Source organism: Melanaphis sacchari, unplaced genomic scaffold, assembly GCF_002803265.2.
Source record: "Melanaphis sacchari strain LSU unplaced genomic scaffold, SCAv2.0 Contig10_pilon_pilon, whole genome shotgun sequence".
Lineage (NCBI taxonomy): Eukaryota > Metazoa > Arthropoda > Insecta > Hemiptera > Aphididae > Melanaphis > Melanaphis sacchari.
This window is the reverse complement of record NW_020270420.1, coordinates 3,427,617-3,444,570: the sequence shown is the minus strand read 5'-3', so window position 1 is coordinate 3,444,570 and position 16,954 is coordinate 3,427,617. Positions and strand designations below refer to the sequence as shown.

General features: G+C 25.0%; 1 protein-coding gene across 3 annotated transcripts in view; it reads left to right on the top strand.

The window, feature by feature from the left end:
• Positions 1-7,405: 7,405 nt before the first annotated feature.
• Positions 7,406-16,954, top strand: part of LOC112603638 (rho GTPase-activating protein conundrum) — a 63,090-nt gene continuing 53,541 nt past the window's right edge. For 2 of the 3 annotated variants that reach the window (XM_025352318.1, XM_025352320.1), the window contains exon 1: positions 7,406-7,677. The gene's annotated coding sequence lies outside the window, so the exon portion shown is untranslated. Of the gene's footprint in view, positions 7,682-16,954 lie in introns of all 3 variants that reach the window. The other variant, XM_025352321.1, reaches the window with a different exon arrangement.

The following is a 16,954-nucleotide window of genomic DNA, read 5'->3' as shown; positions in this document are numbered from 1 at the left end:
TTTTTTTAATGTATTATTTTTGTTGTATTTAATATTTATAACTAAATGTAATATTGATGAATTGTTAAAAACTTAAACATTTTCTATGTCAAAATTATTTTATTATTCTCTTAATAATATAATAAATAAACACTTTAATTGAAATAATATTAAGTTAGTTTTTGCTGCCTATGCCACCATACGAATTATGGTGAGATAAATTTTTCTGAAAACATGAGGTGTAACTTTCATGACAGCTATCTGTTTATCTATTAACTAATGTGTGTGTAATTTGACATTGACCTTACTTTAGTAATAGTTATGAATATGACCAAGAGGATAAAGTCATATGGCGTATACTACAGAATAAACAACATTTTAAGCTTCCCCCTAACACAACTATGATTCTTATATATATATATTTAAAGATGTAATAGTAAAAATGTGTTATTCATTTTTAATTTTAAATACTCTTTTAATTAAAATTTTCTATTTGTTATTTTTAAATTAATTTATAACATTATATACAATAGCAGTTTTTTCAAATGTGAAATATAAATATAACAACTTTACTCCTAAAACTTTTGTATACAAGGATATTAAAATTTAATTTGTGGAAGTTAGAAAATTGTAGGTGTTATGTATTTAATATTTTTTAATACTTCATTTACTGAAGACCTTAAACTGAAACTTCTCTTTTTATGCACAATTATATCAGTATTTTTTTTTTAAAGTAGGTACCAATAAAAAAAATCTTTCAACTATGGTTATCTATTGTAAATAATTGTGTTTTTAATCTTATCTAATCTCCCACTATACCACACACAATCAGTTGTGTTTGTTTTTTTTATAGGTACTAATTAAATTAATTTTAGGAAAAAGGACTAGAACTATCCTCCAAAAAAAAATCTGATCTTCCTCTTTCAGTTTAATAAATTGTTGTTTTAATAAACAAAATTCTCATTTTTATATTATATTATCAAAATTAAATATCAATATCAAGTTATAAAATTATGCTTAATTTCAATTTATGATCAGGTTTAGTATTATAATTGATTAAGAATTGAAATGAAGTACATAAGAACTATTAGTTATTTTTTCTTCTTTTTTTAAATTTAAAACGTATAACTAGGTATAAATCCATAATAATAATACATGTATATATTACTATAATTAAATCATTACAGATAAAATATTTCATATTTAAATAATAAAATTTCTAAAAATATAGGTTGATAGACTGTTACTACTCAGAATTTTTATTTATGTACAGCGATATATTATTAAATAAAAATTTAACAAATCTGGACAATAATAAATTACACTCAATACCTTTTATATACAGCAACAGGCAACAGCAGATTAACTTATCAGTTTTTTTTTTAAAGAAAAATTGTTAGGTAGGTAATCAGAAAAACTATGAGTAAGTCTTACTCATACTTGCAATACATTTATTACATAAATAATTTTAATTATTTATACATTTGCAGTAAATTCTTACTTACCATGTGTTATTAAGTTTAAATTATTTTAAATGTTTTGAAAATGTCATTATGTATGTAATACATATGCCAATAAGTATGATGAAAAAAAAAACCATTAACAGAAATTATGGTAAAATAATAATGTACCTACCTACACAGGCACATGGCTACATGGATATATTTTGAGAATAGAACTACAACCGTTCCTTTACACCCACACTATATAGTAATTTAATTAATTTAGTCAATTTTAATTCAAGTACTTTCATTAAATTTATTTGCAATATTATTTCAATTTATTGTAACCCTTTTAAAACTGTAACAGTTATAGTATATCTACCTATGTATGTACTAAAATATAATTTTCAAGAAATAATTTGTAAATTTCAATTATATATTGTATGATATATATATTTCGGTGTTTAAGATACCTTAAATTAAAACCGTATCATATTTCCAACGTCATTAAATCTATATTTAGCTCCATACATTTTTTATCTACAATGCTAATGTTAATTTGTATTAACAAATGAGCAGGGGGTACCTATTTTAAGTAAACTTATCCATCATCTTATATAAAATCGTAATGATTATCGATCAGATTTATTATAGCTAGAAGTATTGTCTTATTGCTGTTTTTCTTAACCATATAAGGTATGAACTCAACAAATTACGAGTCTATGACGTTATTTATACTTTTTACCTAATAATATTATTTATCATGGTTGAACAATTTTTTAACGACTGACAGAGCGTGTCATAAAATTGACTACCTCTATTATGGGACATGGATCATAGACGATAATGTTCACATAATCATTTCAGTTATACAATATTCTTACATATTTTATTCAGATGTAAAAGTATCGTTGAATTGTTTTTAAGAGCACTAAAATGTTGTAAAATAAATAAATATGAATTTGAGGACGAATAATCGTTGTTATTTCATACACAAAAATCAAACTACCTACTAATTAGTAATAACAATAAATGTATTATTCATTTTCTTCTAAAATTAATCATTGATATTGAGGAAAATAATTAAAAATAACTATAATAATTTTATTTGTATATATTTTAACTAATTTTGTTTTAATTTTTAATACAATACCATTTAAAAACATAACATTATAATTTTTATTTTATTTTTATTTTGTTTATAGTTTTTAGGCTCTAACAGCGATGGTTATTAACTAATAGTCAGTTTTTACTATGAGGAAAATTACCTACTGTTTAATGTTTTGGAACACGTGTATATGTGGCGAGGAATCGTCATAAAAAAACTCGGATGGTCACCCATCCAGGAATTAGCGACACCGGCTGATGCTTGAACTCATAAGTTAAAACACATTAGCGAATGAGGCCAACCACCGTACCACACCGGGCTACATAATTTTTATTACAATTTACTAAAACTGCGAATGTTTCAGCAACTTTTATGCAAAATTGTGGAATCAAATTACGTTCAAATAAAATAAAAAAACCTTTTGTATGACGAACTTAAGAAACATCGTAAGTAATAAAGTTACGCCCGATGCAAATAGCGTCCACGAGCCCAACTCTCGTCCACTTTTCTGAAAACATCAGACAGGACGACAGCAACATAGTAAGGATCAGGAGAACACGACAAGAAGTATGGACGGTGCTTGGCGGCATGTCAGTGGATAACCTTGCTTGTTGTCCGGTACCCCAAGACGCGGTAGGTTCATAGGCGTAACTAGGGGGGGGACTTGGGGGAGCTTAGTCCCCCCAACATAAATTTTAGTCCCCTCTGTCATAATTCCTAGTCCCACACTCCCGCCAATAATAGTAACATTTTTAAACTTAAATTTAAAATATCGTTTTATTTTATTTATTAATATCTTGGAAAAATATTAATTTAAACTATATTATTGTATGTAATGATCCTGTGTAAGACGTATCATGTTGTGTAATTTTTACTACACAAATACTCTCTACTAAGAAGTTGTCAATAAACTAAAAATCATTAAATTCTTTATATATAAAATAATACTTAATAATATGTTAATATATAAATATTTAACCACAATACCACTTGGTTTATTATTTGTTTTATAATTAAATATTAATTTACATTTATATTACATGTATAATCAATGAATGTAAGGTGTTTGGGGGGGGGGGGGGGGGGAGGGGTAGCAACTCCCACTTATTTACTTATAAGAAATATTCGGGTGCACCCCCCCCCCCCCTAACTTTAAGGTCTAGTTACGCCTATGGGTAGGTTCGCCAGCGTTGTGCGCTCAACCGTCTGGTGTCCGGCTATTTTGGTCACGCGGAATGGCGGACAACGAGTTATGCGGCAGCTTAAGTACCGGCGTAGTCAACGATTCCGCCACGATGATAACCAACGAGAGCGGCGGAGACTTTAACTCGGGGAGGGTAATAATAAGAGCTAAGGATACGGACGTTATTAGCAGCGTCAAATCTTCGGAAACTCAATGTTTCTGGATTCGGCGGCTATCGGACGCAGACACGGTCAATGGGACGTCTGCGCGAAACTTGAGAAGAGTACCTATATATTCCTATATCAGGACCGCCGCATGGCACGGTCCACTAAATCTTTTTCGTCGCACGGCAATCCCGTCGACCAAGTTTCACTATCGATTTCTCAGCATCAATATTTTGCTCGTACTGTGTTTCGGTGTCTATCTTTCGTCAACAGTCACCATTTTTATAAATATCGAAAAAAAAGCTAATAAGTTTAATCTAAAATTCCACTTATGTTGTTACTATATAAATGTAAAAATGTTTAAAATATATAGGTATAATTTATTTTTTTAAACATTTGAAATTAAAATTTTGACAAAAATTCATCAAAATCACAAAAATGTGCAAAATATTTTGAAGTTGAAAATATATAAAATGTGCGATTTTATAGTTTAGGCTTGAATCTTTATTGTTGCAAATGTTTATATGACATATAAGGAGTTCATATACAGAAACCAAAATATCTAAAATGTCAAAACAGCAATATCGTGACTTTTTCCTTCAACACGAAAACAAAAGAAGTAAGACAAATGCGTATCAGTTATATAATTATCATTAAATAAATTTCTTATCTTGTAGAGATTAATTTTCATATCAGATTTAATATTTTAACTTCATCTATCAAAATATTTTGTTCTAAGTTAGTTTAAAATATTAGAACAAGATCATTTCTATATGCTATTTTACCTTTTTGAAATTGTTTTATATGGTCAGATAGTTTTTAAAATAATTAGATAGAAATCTTATCAGAAAAAATTATTTCTAGTCAATTTGAAAAAATTTAATGCGCGTAATAAAATAACAATCACAACCTAAATAAACTTAATTATAAATGTTGACAAAATTTAAAAAAAATAACCCGCATATTCGTATAATATTTATTACTTATCATTAATTATAAATACTTTAAATATCAAATAGGTACTAGTATTTATAATCAAACGTATAATTGTTTTCACTTTTCAATGATCAAGTGTAGTATCTTATTTCTTGAATTAACTTTTAAATTATACTAACCATTTAACTTGGTTGTAGGTGGGACTTCAACTGCGGTTCAGGTACAATTTCTATATGTTCGTTCACCCACAAGTTCATTTATGCACCAGTTTATGCGCGTGCAGAACAAAAAAATTAATTTTATATTTATATTTTTCAGACACTCGAATCATTAAATATTACTGTAAGTTATATACCTAACTAAAAAAATATTATCTTTCGTAACTTTTAAGATTTAACTGTACAAATCTAACACTCTCGATAACTGAGTGTATTATATTTTATTCTGCCGTCATGCCCATAATGGTAACTATTTAATATTATTTGTACATTTGAATAAGATACAATTGTTTTTTTTTTTAAATTCATTAAAAATACAATGAACTAAATAGACTATTTGATATTGAAAAAAAAAAGCATTATTTAATTTTATTATTTATATAGTGAGGTGAGATTTTTTTATTTGTGCTCAATAAGTTAATTGTCTTGTAATCAGAGTAATGTATTAAATATTTATGATTATTCAATCATTGTTTCTTAAATTTAAATACGATTTAAAATTACATAAGAATTTTTTTTTTTATTAGTATGTCAACACTCAGCACTTACAGCTATTAATATTTTAACTTTTTTTTTTATGATAACGGTTTTCTATTATGTAGCCATGAACAATGACTACTAACTTACTATAAAAAGAAAATGTTTGTAGCTCCTATATGTACGTATAATTAAATACGTACATTATGATTAATAGTATTAATGTATTATCATTTATTTATGTGTAGTTGTGTAGTTGTGTACTTGTGTGTACCTTATATACATTTTTATGAAATTGATTAACACATTTTTATTCTCTTTATTTTTGGCTTCCAAATTACGACTTAGCGATGGCGTTAACTGGTAGATACAAACAAAAGAATTTAACATTAGCCATATGAAATGAAATAAAATTGAGAAAATGGTCTTTACGTATGAAAGCCTGACCATGTTTGTAAGATTGCGATGATGTAATCTTAAAAAGCTATGAGTACACATAAATTTTATTTCAGGTAAGTAAAATCATGCATTATATAATAAGACAAACTTAGATCAATATTTATAAGTCTAAATTATACAGCTGAATATTATTTTTATATAAATCTTAATAATAGTCTGAATTCTAAAAGTCTAAAGTATAAACATTTAAACAGTTTAAGTAAATGTTTTCGCAAAAATGCGTTTTGGTTATAATTAAAGTCCTGAAATTATTCTCTTTTATAAAACTCAGCTTTTATTACCAATAATAATAATCATTTTTAAGTATGTATTGGTTTTATTTTAAAATATAAAAATATAGTTATCACAAATTGGTTAGTAGGTATCCTGTAATTCTTATATTATAATCTCTTAACTGTGAACAAACAGAGCGTTCACTTTCTATGCTCATTTGTGTTGTTATTAATTAAAAAATATAATATTATTTATACTCGCTAGATTTAGACAGCAGTGATGAAAAATAACATAAATTATGGGGACAAAAAATGTGTCTAAAAATAAATAAAATAATATTATCAAAATATTAATTGTTATTTTATCGGAATAATTTTTCAATGAGTTAAGGTTTATAATTAATAAATTTTACATTTTTTTAAAAATATTTGGGGATATTGGCCAATTTTATCATTGTCTTTATCACGCTGTTAATTATATTAATTTATTAATATATATATATATATATATACTAGATGGACCATACAATAGTTAATAATGAGTATAAAAAATATTCAATCAATAATATAGGTAGAATGTACTCGTAAATGTCTGACATGCTCGTTTCATGGGTACTGCAATTATTATTGCCTCTTTCCCCTTGACCAGCAATCCTATGTATAAATATATAGTACACAATGATTTTATTATTATAAATAATAACAATATAAATAGTGGATATAATATAATATATATATAGATCCTATTCGAGCGCAGCCGGCCGCTATTATCATGTAGACATGTTTTATAATAGTTACTGCAATTCAACAAAAATAACCCTCACCTGTACCTACTATTTTGGTGTAGGGCTGTTTTGGTATTGTGTCTTAAGTTTTCTCTCTTTCGTTTCATATTTTTTTCCCCCAAACTCGTTTTTTCACTCGCAGCGATAAATAAGGATCCTTTATAACATATTATACCTACAGGTATTAACAGGCACATATATATTATTATACATTTATACCTATCTAAATCGTAATAGGTATGCGTATATGATTTTTTTCCTCTTGGTTTTCGTCCGGACCCGTCGCCCGAACTCCCGTGGGCTGTGCCCATCTTAACCTGAATATATCTTAACCTGTTGAACGACGGTGGTGGTAGTGGCGGAGGTGGTGGCGGTGGCGACGGCGACGGTACACATGCCACACACCACATAACATTACGCGCTAGCCGCTTAGTCGGTGGCCGCATTCCGTATAGAGTAGATGTCGTTTATGTAATGATAGTGTCGTCGCGTACACGCGTTCCTTTTCGTTAAGAGTTCGTTTTCTAATTGTAGATACCGTGATTGTTTTTTATTTTACATAATATCTACCTAGTTTACGTTTGTGATTTTTTAAAATTTTCTCTCTGAATGATATGAAACGAGAATTTTTCCATATTGTGTTTGAGTTCAAATGCGTAAAAGGTGATCGGTCGAAAGACCAGCGGGTTCGCTGCGTCCCGCACCATATAACAAGTGAGTACGTTAACACTTAATTACACGTTAGTTTTTTATTTCTTTAAACTAATGGCATTTAAATACGTAACGCACTTATAAAGTATATTATACTTGGCCTAACCGTGAAAACCATTACATTTGTCAATTATGTTTATGATTAGGGTTAGATTATTATTGTTACCTACTTTTAAAATTTACTATATGCCTCTAGCATGGTATCTACATAATATTATTTCGTTTGTCTGTGGACTAAATAGACTAAATCTATACTGTTTAACTATAATAACAATAATACTGTCTAGCAAAAATCAACAACTTATATTAAGATCATGTTAAGCCATCATACATATTTTTTCCTTTTTAAAGAACCTATAATTACACACAATTGTTATACTTTTCGCTTACTTTTAATGCTTAAATACATTTTGTTGAACGTTTACACAAATATATTTTAATTAACTCACAGTCCTCGTCAAGGAAAAATATACAAATAATTACCCTTGAAATTGCCGCACAGGCATTGAATGTAATTCGATATGCTTACATTAAAGTTACATGAATGTTGACAGTCGAGTCGTTACACATTAAACACTTTCAATAATTGTGGTATAATACGTTCGAGTTTACCATTTAATTATTGAACGCAAAATATTGTTATGATAATTATTTCAAAGAGATTTTTTTACTATTATTAGTCTTATTTACATATTTAATCAGAATTTTAATTTATTTAATAATTTAATCAAAAAAACATTGATTCTTAGAAAAATTATCATCTAAAGTGATTGTACACACGTTATATCATTAAAAGAAGGGATACTAGATAAGTTTAATTGGATATAGTTGTATAAGGCAAGTAGTGAGTACCTACTTTAAAAAGTAAAGTCAAATCCGAAGCAATTATTGTTTATGCCCCCCCCCCCCCCGAGATTAAAAATAATTGTTTTTCACCTTCCACTTATCATTATAGCACTTTTAGTCAAAAATGTTATTGTTTGTTGATATATATTTAAATAGTTTATGATGGTTCTTTTTTGAACGTAACATGTTGTTTATATAAATTATGTACATATTTTTAAACTTAAAAATTAATCAGATTCAGATTGAACGAAATTAAAATTTTTTTTTTTAAATATTTAAGAAACTATTAAGTTGAAAGAGGTTATATGGTTAATTAACTAGATTAGTACTTGGTAGTTTATTTGATATACCTTAATGAATTTATATATTTAAACTTAATGATTCTTACGAGATTTTTGAGGTTTGTTTTAAAATATTAATTAAATATTATTGTTTTATATGTAATTATATAATGGTAATTTTAAGTAATGATATAATATTTACATAAGGTCAAAGTGGATGAAATCATTTTAATAAAATAAATATAGTAAATACATATTTTAATTTAAATAAGTAATCTCTTTATAAATGTATAGACTGTAGATGTAGGTAGATATATGATATATCATGTTAAGCGTTCACTGCATGTTATTTATTATTATTATTATTATTATTTTTTTTTTTTTGAAGTTTTTGTATTATACAATATACTATATAGTAGAGTAGGTTAACAACAGATGATTGTCTTGATTTAATATTTGAGACTTTTTACACCTACCGAATACGCGCGTAGCATGAAATTGTAAACAACATTACTATCAACACAAGCGTATATTTCATATTGGTAAGATAGGCGCTTAATATTTGTCATCTTTTTAGAACTTAATTACACAGACATTTGGAGCTAGAATTTAAGCTAATTATTATGGATAATTTATTTAAATAAAAAATTTTGAAGAAAAACGTAATTTATACATGTAATCATAGTTCCATTAATTGTATTATTCTGTGCTGATATACCAAACTGTGTACAGTTTTTAAGATTTTTGATACGATTTTTGTGTATAATAATATAAAATCTAAGGATTTTAATTCTATCGTTCATATTTTTTTTTGATTTTAATTTAATTAACTGATGATTTGTCAATAAAATAATACTTTTATGACGAGAGACTTAAACGTCTACATTCTGGTTCAGTCATTCGATTTTATCCAGTGCATACGGTTCTTATATTTTGCTGGTCTGAAATCTAACCGGTGTTGTTATTATTTTTATAATCATAAGGTGGGTACTATGATATGTATGTATAATGTATATGTATATTATATATGTTATGCGTATAAGAGTGGAATTCACCTTGTAACCTGTTAGCTGACCTTAAAATTATATATATATGCAAACCGCTAAAATCTCGACCCCTCCTTTACACTATCTGACTATCGTCAGTAATTTCATTTTCTCTCTTTTTCTATTCGAGTATCTAATCTATTAAGTGAAGTGGGTAACACGGAGGAATTCTATAAGTACTATTAATTAACTAGAACTAGTCAATGGAGTTAAAGGATGATGAGTTTGATCCGCAATGCATACATATATATTTCTTACACATTCAACTGGGTCAAGGATTTGTAAAATCATTAATGACCTGTTATTGTAGTACTTTTACCATAATTGTATTTATTATTATTAAAAAGTGCTATACATAAAAAAGTACATTGAATTCGCATTATTCAATTAGGTTGGTATATGAAATTATAATTTATTTTTTGCAAAATATTTATTTTATTAAAGAAATCGGTCGGAAATAGAAATGATATTTTTCAACTCTAATTTCAACTTTAGTTTTATTTAACGTAGACTATTATAATTTTAAATTTTACAATGACATTAGGTAGCATTTATTGCTAGAATTGTTCAGAACAAATCTGTTTGAATATTTACAATAATTATTATTTTCATATTTTCCTTTGGTTATTTAAACATTTACTTAAATATTTAATTTAGTTTGAAATTGTATTATTATGATATACATATTTAAGTACTTCATTCTTGACAATTATTAATTACTTTCGAAATTTCCTTAAATGCGGAACTCTGAGTGTGATACGATATAAAATCAAAAATAACGGTTTGGTAATTGTAATTGTCTCAAATAAAAAGTATAAAATATATTTCTCATAATTAATTCGTCATTAAAGATTATAATATTATGTTGTAATTTATTTTTTATAATTTATTATTTATATTAATTGTTATCGTAAAACTATTATCACTCAACTAAATTTGAAAATAAATGTTTTTAACGATTTAATTAATTAAATTATGTTGAATGATATTAATATTTATCAAGATTTAAATATACCTATTTATTATTTTATTTGTAATTTCTTTCGAAAATAATTGTTTAAGCATTTTATTGGAGTACTAATATACCTATATAATATAAATACCAATTTAAAAAATATATATATCAAGTATAAATAAATTAAATATATGCTTATATATTTAAAAAATATAAAGTATAGTATATTACTGATATCCACCCCCGGAACGGACATAAAAATTACTCCACTGATTACTCACTGCAAGAGAGATTAAAACGGTATAGATTTTAGTTCAATTGCACGGAACGGTAATTAAATGGCGGATGTAGATAAAAATAAGTTTCTTCAGTATTATAGATATTCTAATTTAGTTTTATTATTGAAATTTGTCATTTGGAACTGATTTCACATTTTCTTGTAGATTGGAAACAAAATATTGTATAAGTACTTACAGTCTAATTACGTCATATAAAGGAATTAATGCAAGACATTTTTGGTTTTTTCCAGGAAACGTTTTATTGATGTTTTTTACTGATTTTTACTTTTTAAACAAGGAAATGAGGGATAAACTAATAACTAATTTTAATTAATCAATAGTTGTCTATTCATGCATTACGTAGGTACTTACTTTAAAATTAATTTGTATCAATACCGAAATATTCTGAAGGTTATACCTTAGCTTAGCAAAACTTCAATAATTCAATATTTCTTTTGATTTATTAAATTGATTATATCAAAGCGTTTATTTTGCACAATTATGCGAAGGACTCTATATTAGTTCATTATTTTATGTTCAATTGTTTAGTTTATGTTTAGTACTATTATACAATCCTTCAAGAAGTTGATATGGTTTTGTTAACAAATGCATATCTAAGTGTCTATGGTCAATAAATTAATTTTAAGGACTTATCTAATTGTCTTTTAAAAGGAAACTGTTTACTTTACATTAGAAATTTAAATACTTAAAACTAATACAACATTATTAAATTTATTATTTATATTTATTTAATAACATAATTATCATTTAAAGTTGTAATGAAAAAAATAGTTTGATAATAATTAACTTGTTTTTTAGTCTTTTTTAAGTGATAAACATTATTTAGTGAAGATATGTATTTAATATACTATAAAATAGTTTTATTGGATGTTCACTTTAAAATATTGTTTTTCGTATAAGATCTAAATAATTTAGTTGAAGAATTATTTAACAAGAGTAATTTGTAAGGTGGTTACTGGTTACACATACTACATATTATACATATACAGCATAATAATAGGTTCCTTAATATTAAATTATTAATGAGTCTACAAAGTTTATACTTTTCATAATAACACATTATTATTTTTAGTATTCATTTTTGAACAACTTATTAATACTTATTAAAATTTAGAATTTAAAAATGGATATGTGAATTGTTGTTATAGTTATGTTTTCTGGTATGTTATTTTAGTGCAGTTTGTATAAACCCGATAAAAAACAATCATTATAGTGATTAAAATTAACCTATCCATTATTTAATTCACAACTTTATTAAAATATTCATGGGTTTTACAAAAACTGATCACATATAAACTACGCTAAAATAATAAGAAAAAAGTTGAATATAATTATACTGTGTAATGTGAGCTAGTTGTTTTAATAATTTTGAAAAAGGTCCAATTTATATATTCCCAATAATAATTATCTCAATCAATACTAAATTAATGTTAACTGCATAGATATTATTTTTATTTTTATTATATATAGATTAGAATATGACTCTGTCTATAGTTATGTGTGTTATATATCGTAAATTTGTTCCATTAAAAGTTTATTTTTAACGTATACATTTTTGATATTAAAAGTATTTATTTTTCAACTGAACAACACGAAAATGTATAAAAATTAATTTCATAAAAGAAAATTATAAATTTGTAAAATATTATAATAATATGATAATTGTATAGTTTTTTTTTTTTTTAAATTAAAAAAAAAGTTATTTACAATCTATTCTTAATAATAATAGAATAATAAGTACATTTTTGAATAATTTAGAAAATATACATTACATAGACATATGTTAGAGGAAACTTCTCATTAGTCTATATATACATTATATATTCATTATTCATTTATATATGGTTTATTACTATTTAATTTTTAGTTAAACTGTTAAAAAAAAAAAAAAATTGTAAAATATTGAAATTTATTATTATTTTACATGATATTACGTCAATTAAAGAGAACCCAGAATAGTTACTTTGCTGTATAATTGGGGTCAAATGTATCTCATCATTATAATCTATGGATTAAATTTGAAATATTTGAATTCAATGATAAATGAAAAACAATTCTAAGCAAAGATGGTCGGTCTATATTCCTAGAGATTTTTATTAAATATTGGTATTAATAATTTCTATTTCTATTAATAATAATTAGTGTATTTCTACACTGAACTAATGTATACTATAGTTAATGTTAACTTAAGTTAATAGATCAACAGATACTAGATTAAACAGTGTAAGTTGTAAATAGATTTATAATATAAATAGCTTAAAATGAATCTAAATATTTTTTTTTAATTTCATGATGCATAAAAAATAGTAACATACGATACTAGAACATACTTTTATTAAATTGTTTAGACACATATTGTTTTCTTAGTGCACTTAATACTAATAAAAGATTTCTATAGTACAGTTTATAATCGTCAGTTACACGAGAAATGTATAATATGTATATATATATAATATTTGGCTACCTATATGTAAATATTATCATCAACTCTTGACTGGTAACATAATTAAACTAAAATATTTCGAAGGAATGCCATTGTCATACCATAGTGGGTATTTTACATATACTATGAAAACAGTATCTATACAGTTTCGTGCTTATAATTCATAATCTTCAAACAAATTATTGAAAAATAAATGGTATTTTTGCAAAAATATTTAAAAAATAAAACTCTAATAATAATTTTGATTGATAATGTGAACTAGAACAATATTATGTATAATATTATCATTATTGATTATATAATTGAAATAAATCGATTTTTTTAATGTTAATTACTGATTGGTGGTAACTAACATTAATATTAATAGGTAATATAAATTTCTTTATTTTTGTATTTTATTAAATATTAATATTTGATATTTCTATCATCATTTAATTTCTATGCTAGGTTTAATCAGCAGAAACAATTAAAAAAGTATTTTGATTTATTTAATTTCGTGTTTTAAATAACGAATAGAAACTATATGTGAACAAATATGATATGTCTTCGAATGCATTACAAAAATAAGTATGAACTATGGAAATATTTCTTCATACTAATAGATTTTTTTAAATAAATAATATTTGTTTTTACTTACCTACTTAATAATGTCGTTTTATCATGATATTAATTTGATTTAGACAATAGCCATTGAATTAAATTATACTCACTCAATATCAAATATTTTAATGTTTTCCTGATTTTCTACTGTTGTTATCTAACGTTATTCGTGCATTGCTTAAATTTTCCATACAATATCTTCTACCAAGTGAAAACTTCTAACTATCTTAAAAAACAGATTAATCTTCATCAATGTGGATTTTAATGATGATGTAATGACACTACTATTTACTGACTTGTGAGTATGGATTATGCACTTATTTAGTTTGTTACAACAAATCATGTTATTTTAATACGAGCAAATATGTATGTCTATGCAAAAAATTGCAAGTTTTATTACAACTTGGTTTTAATGTTAATCATTTTTAAGGTAGTAAAGAAGGGACAAAAATTAGTATAACGTAGCCCCAAAATAACTCTTATCCAAGTCACAAATTGAACTCAGATATTTCATGTGGTAGTAAAATGGAAATAATTCGTTTTATTTTCTAGCAATTTTTAGTACCTTAAAAAAAAAACCCACAGAATACATTCAAGATACTGAAATGTATAAACAATAAATAGTTTTTGATGAATGGTAATTCAGAATCTTTTTTATTTAAATTGAGCTCTAGTTAGAATTGTTTTTGTTTTACATGTTTTTTTAAGTATACCTACTAATCACTTTAAAATAATAATAATAATAATAAATCATCCATCTAATGTACCTAAACACATTTTTATTAATATATGAAAAAAATATAAAACTGTTTATAAAATTATTAGATTAGATGTAAAAAATTATTAATAGCATTATGTTTTATCAATATTACACATAGGTTTATCCAAATATTTTACAAACATTGATTACTCATATTTGAAGAAATGTTATGAGTTTTTAATTTTTTTTATCAAAATAATAAAATAAGGTCCTATATTATAATATTAATTTTCCTATACTTTCTCTGTGGGTTTTTGTCAACATAAGATAGTCGGTCTTATTTTACTGTAGTTACATACTATAATTTTAAAATAGATAGTCTTTCTTTTACCCAAGTTTTTTATTGTCTAATAAAAGAAATTTTTCATTCACTGTTTACCTCTTGGCCCTGAAGTTTAACACAAATATGCCGAGAGCTTGATCTTGAAGTGTTTATTATAGATCATAAATTGAAGTAATAGATGATTTCAAGGTCAAATAAATCATTACTTATAGAACAAAGGAAATTATATTTCTCTAGTTATTTTTTATTTCTGATATCGATATTTTCACTCATTCATTATTGTACGATTTACCACATTCTGATTAAACTTTCTTTTTATTTTTTCTCAGTTTCAATAACTTATTTCTGTTGTTTTTTTTATGTATTAACCCTTATCTGTGGCTTATTGTTTCACCTCGCAATACAATTTATATTATTTTAATTTGTTATAATTTTGTGCTTATTAAATTTTACATGCTAAGATTAAAGAATTTGAATCAAACTACAAAAAATCCTTTATACACGTTCAAAAATATTTTTCTTCATATCATAGTACACCAGTTAAACTAAAAATTATAATTTAATTATTTTTGTACTTGATATTATTAACTATAATGAAATTAATATTTTTATTATGTTTCGGCTTATGATATTGGTAACCAAGTGCATTTACAATACACGGCACGAACTTGTAGACAATACACACCACGTTCTTTAGCTTCTAGTCATAAAATTGTGTCACATGCACATTTTTAGGTAGATGATCAATCTTTTATTTTTATAATAGGTGGCGTGTAAGTGAATGGTACAGTTATTGTTCTTTAGGTATTCCTTTTAGACGTGATAATAATTTTGAATGCTACAAGTCACATTTAGATATGAATATATATGTATATTATATAAAAAACAAATTAAAAATATGTAGATATAATTAAATATAAATTGATTATAATTTTTCTTCAAATTTAAATGTGTATAGATACTATTGCATAATGGCTAATGAACTATTATTTAACAAATAACAACATAAAATTTGTATATTTTTATTATTTGTAATTAATTTTAATTGAAATTTCTTTAAATAATTAATAAATACTTAAAATATTCCATCAAAGTTTAAAAAGCCATTTGAATATAGAATTATATTTTTATTTTTCACTTTGAAATATTCTATTTTATTATAGGCTACAGTATTCAGTTATTAATCACTATTATAATAATATATAGTCTAAAAATCATAAAACTATTATCAATTGATAATCAAAGTACAATGCAAAAAATACTACTTTGTTTGGAAGAGATCCTATGTTTTCGTTCCAATTTTTACACCCTGCCTCGCTGGACGCTCTCTACTGGGAAGTGGGAGTGATGTCCACAAAAGTGGAAATTCTCATCTTAGACAAGGGGTAGTAGTTTTTTGAGATATACTTTACTCTTCCCAAGGGAAAAGACTTTAAACTAATATGGTCGTTTCAATGAATCAATATGAAAAAAAAAATGGATGATCAATAACATTTTTTTAACGTTCTTCGTCAAATTACGAACTTTGCATAAAGGCAATTTGATAAACTATTAAAAAACTTGTTTAATTCAGTGACAGTAGCTGCTAATAAAAAAAAAAAAAGAACTATACAATTTTATTTAATCGCTAGTAAATATTTAAACTTTCAATAAATATAACGCATAATACTTGACGTGTTACTACGACACATCAATTTAAGTAGGTATCACAAAACAAGCATATATTTTGACTTAAACATGATAATGCGATGTATCAATATATTATAT